The sequence below is a fragment of the Cervus canadensis genome, chromosome 33 (genome assembly GCF_019320065.1).
Source record: "Cervus canadensis isolate Bull #8, Minnesota chromosome 33, ASM1932006v1, whole genome shotgun sequence".
Classification (NCBI taxonomy): Eukaryota; Metazoa; Chordata; class Mammalia; order Artiodactyla; family Cervidae; genus Cervus; species Cervus canadensis.
In genome coordinates this window covers 31539310-31543800 of record NC_057418.1, presented here as the reverse complement: position 1 = coordinate 31543800, position 4491 = coordinate 31539310, and the positions used below count along the sequence as shown (strand labels likewise).

Below are 4491 nucleotides of genomic sequence, written 5' to 3'. Positions count from 1 at the left end.
ACCCACTCAGAACAGGGGGAGATGTGTTCAGTTACATGGCAGGAGAAAGGGGCCGGGCTTCCCAGGTGGCTCGGTGGTAGAGAATCCGCCTGCCGATGCAGGAGGCACGGGTTTGATCCCTGACCCAGGAAGATCCCCCGGGCCTCGGAGCAGCTAAGCGCGTGTGCCCCAATTCCTGAGCCTGTCCTCCAGAGCCCAGGAACTGCAACTACTGAGCTCCTGGGTTATAACTCCTGAAGCCTGTGGGTCCGAGAGCCCTTGCTCTGCACCAAGAGGAGCCGCTGCCGCGAGGAGCCCTTGCGCTGCGAAGAGAGCCCCGCTTGCTGCTAGAGAAGAGTACACAGCAGTGAAGACCCGGCACGGCCGAAAATCAATACAAATACATATAGAATTTTCTAAAAAAGAAATCTGTTTCGGATGTGTGAAACAAAAATGTGATGGAATTTTCTATACTACTATGATCACAGGGAAATAAACTATGCCTACCCTGACAGCTTTGTTGATAAAGAATCTCCCTGCAGTTCAGGAGACCTGGGTTCGACCCCTGGGTTGGGAAGGTTCCCCTGGAGAAGGGAAAGGCTACCCACTCCACCCATTCTGGCCTGGAGAATTCCATGGACTGTATAGTCCATAGGGTCACAAAGAGCTGGACACGACCGAGCGACTTTCACTTGCAAACTACACCTGCATGCGAGCAAAGATGGAAAAAGAACATGATACGTGAAAATGAGGGAGGGGACTTCGTGGAGTTAAAGCTTTTTCTTGAAAGTATTTTTAACATATGAAAATAAGGATAAAAAGGATTGCTCAAAAGAAACTACTTTGAGTTGCAGAAGTGGCAACAGAGAGTCCCAGCTACCCGTTGGAAAAAGGAGACCTAGTGATGATGTCATTGATTCAGTTAGTATTGACAAAGTCCTTCGACATGTCAGATCTTTGAAAACAAAGATCTTAACCTCACAAGCTAGGCAAGAATAAACCTATAGAAGCAACAACCAATTGGATGTCATTGCATAAAGCGCATTAATACAGAGACACTCGGACCAGTTTTCCCTTTAAAGAGTTGAGGGCTTCCTGGAGGAGGTGGCCAGTAAGTCTTAGAGGCCGAGAGAGCAAAGTCAGCTGGTGAACAGTGGAAGAAGGGTGATCCTTGGAGAGGTATGGAAAAAGGCAAGACGTGAGAGGTAGAGCCGGATCATAAAGGGCATTGCACGCGATCCAAAGGAGTTTAAGTTTTATACAGTAAGTCCCCTACGTACGAACTAGTTTCATTCCAAGAGTGTGTTAGTAAGTCCAACAAAGTTAGCCTAGGTACCCAGCTAACACAGTCGGCTGTATAGTACTGCACTGTAATAGGTTTATAATGCTTTTCACACAAACAATACATAAAAAAACAAACACAAAAAAATAGAGAAAGCATTTCTAACCTTACAGTACAGACCTTGAAAAGTACAGTAGTACCAGCTGCTGTTTTTACGCTTGCTTCCAAACATCCTGGGCTTGAAATAAAGATGCTGTACTAATGTCCTCTATGCAGTGTGTGTGTGTGTGTGTGTGTGTGCTCAGTCATTCAGTTGTGTCCAACTCTTTGCAACCCCAAGAACTGTAGCCCGCCAGGTTTCTCTGTCCATGGAATTCTCCGGGCAAGAATTCTGGAGCGGGTTGCCCTTTCCTACTCCAGGGCATCTTCCTGACCGGGGATTGAACCCAAGTCTCTTGCAACTCCGGCCTTGGTAGGTGGATTCTTATCACTGTCCTGTACAGTGAAGGACGCAAAAGCACAACCACTTAGAGGACGCGTGCATGTGACAGTGTATGCCAGACACGTGAAGTAACTTGTGATTGGATGTGCAAAGGCATGTTTGCGTCTTTGAAAGTTTGTATATAGGGGACTTACTGTACTGAAAAAAAATCTGAAGCAGGTTTTTTTTTTTTTTTTTGCAGACAACCAGGAGAGAAGTCCTGAGCAGCACCAGTGGAGAGGGCTCTTGGTAAATGTCTTTGAGAAGAGGATTCACAGGATGGTGTGGGCATGGTGTGGGGAGAAAGACTGCAAGAAGAATTGGAAAGAATCAGGTAACTCTGACATTACCTTTCACCACAACAGGGAACCAGAAACTTGCAGAAAGGACTGCAGAACACTGGCTAGGTTGGGGTCAAAAGTTTTTGGAAGTGTTCAATTGCAGAAGCCTTTAGGATGGCTAGCTTCCCTGAAGTGTCTCAGTGTTAAAGAATCTGCCTGCCAATGCAGGAGATGTCAGAGACATGCATTCAATCCGTGGGTCAGAAAGATGCCCCTGGAGAAGAAATGGCAACTCACTCTAGTATTTTTGCCTGGAGAATCCCATGGAGCCTAGTGGGCTGCAGTCCATGGGATCGAAAAGAGTCGGACATGACTGAGCAACTAAGCACTTGGCACTTGGCACTTTAGTATGTTTTCCTGGAGATATTCATCAGCTAATTAGGTAAATGGGTCTGAGGTTTAGAAGACAGAGGCCAACCAAAAATATGGATCTGAAAGTCATCTGTATTTTAGTGAATGAGATGTGTGCTGAGTTATTTCAGTTGTGTCTGACTCTTTGTGACTCTATGGACTATAGCCCACTGGGCTCCTCTGTCCATGGGATTCTCCAGGCAAGAATACTGGAGTGAGTTACCATGCCCTCCTCCAGGGGATCTTCCCGACCCAGGGATAGAACCCTGTCTGTTAAGTCTCCTGAACTGGCAGGCAGGTTCTTTACCATTAGCACCACCTGGGAAGTCCAAATGAATTGGGTAGGACAGAGAAAAGAATGACAGTATTTTTGGAGGTTCTAGCTATTTTAAGTGCTTCACATACACTGTCTCATTTAAACGTCACAATCACTCCATGAATTTGATGTAGGAGGAAGCTGAGGCTCCAAAAAGTTAAATGAAGAATTAGGAGTCTGTTGTAAGTAACTCAAAGGAAAACTTAAAAACATACAGGGGAAGAAAAAAAAAAAAAACATACAGGGGATGCTCATGCACCCAAGGACAGAGATGAGAGAGGGAAGAACCACATTCTCTTATTTTTATTTGCAAAGCTCCCTTTGGCAAAGGTAGCTGGGTGAGGAACAAGCAGATTGGAAAGTGGCAAGGCAGAAACAAGGGGACCTGTGGAGCCCATTTTCCTTTCTGTCGCCTCTTACAAATCAGTCGTGGAGCTAAGTTTTATTCAGCTAGACTTGGCTTTGGCCTGAAACCAAGATAAAATGAGTGATCATGGGGAACAGATGTCACCTGCTCTTTTGCCAACTTTCCTCTGATAGTTGCCAAATTCCAAGATTAATTTTCTTTGGGTAAAACTAAGCACAAACTCAAGTGTACGGCGTATAGATGGGCTTTTAATAACTACTCTGAGAACAATGAACGTGAGTTCAAGTAGAAATTCTCTTTTTAACATTTTGATGCCAAGAGATTTTCTTTCAGACTTGCTTTTCATCTGAGAGCCGGAGGAATACGGCGGAAAGAATCCTGAGGTGGGGAATCATTAAAAACTGTGGCTTTGTTTCAGTTCCGTTTCCTGTTTGTGGGGGAACCCAGGGCAAGCAGACTCAAGCCCTCCTGGACTCTGAAGTGTCTTCTGTAAAATGAGGGATTTGGACTCAGACGAGTACTTCTCAAGCTTTCATGTGCACGTGCGTTCCCTGGGGATGTTGGGAAAACGCAGTTTCTGATTTACCAGGTCTGGGGTGGGGCCCCAGACTCTGCATTGCTAATAAGCTCCCATCCTTGTGGTCCAGGATCAGACCATACTTTAAGTAGATCACCCTCCAAGGTGCCCCTGGACTTCCCTGGTGGATCAGAGGGTAAAGAATCTGCCTGCCATTCAGGAGCCCCAGGTTTTATCTCTGGGTTGGGAAGATCCCCTAGAGAAGGGTATGGCAACCCACTCCAGTATTCTTGCCTGGAGAATCCCATGGACAGAGGAGCCTGGCGGGCTACAGTCCATGGGGTCACAAGGAGTTGGACACGACTGAGCGACTAACACACACCAAGGTGTCACTAGGCTGTAACTTGCCAGATAAAGAAAAGCATTATTGAGGGACTTCCCTGGTGGTCCAGTGGCTGAGACTCTGCACTTCCAATGCAGGGGCCCAGGTTCAATCCCTGGCTGGGGAACTAGATCCCACATGCAGCAACTGATTGTGAATGCTGCAGATAAAAAACTTAAGCCAAATAAATAAATAAGTAAAAATAAATATTAAAAAAAGAAAAGCATTATGTCACCAGTTGAGAACAATATTTATTTTAAAAAAAATGCTTCAGTTCTCTGTTTATAAAGGTAACCCATACTTATCAAAATTAAAAAAAAAATCACACAGTATGGGGACCTCCCTGGGAGTTCAGTGATTTAAGAATCCGCTTGGCTATGCAGCACGCGTGGGCTCGATTCCTGGCCAGAGAACTAAGATTCCACATTCCTCGGAGCAACTAAGCCCGAGCGTGGGAACTGTAGCGTTCACAGGC

The 4491-nt window shown here is 45.8% G+C and overlaps 1 non-coding gene across 1 annotated transcript; it reads left to right on the top strand.

Annotated features, from left to right (window-relative positions):
- Nucleotides 1–4071: 4071 nt before the first annotated feature.
- TRNAG-UCC lies at nt 4072–4143 on the top strand. Its single transcript has one exon. It is a non-coding gene; the product is annotated as a tRNA-Gly (tRNA).
- The last annotated feature ends 348 nt before the right edge of the window (nt 4144–4491 follow it).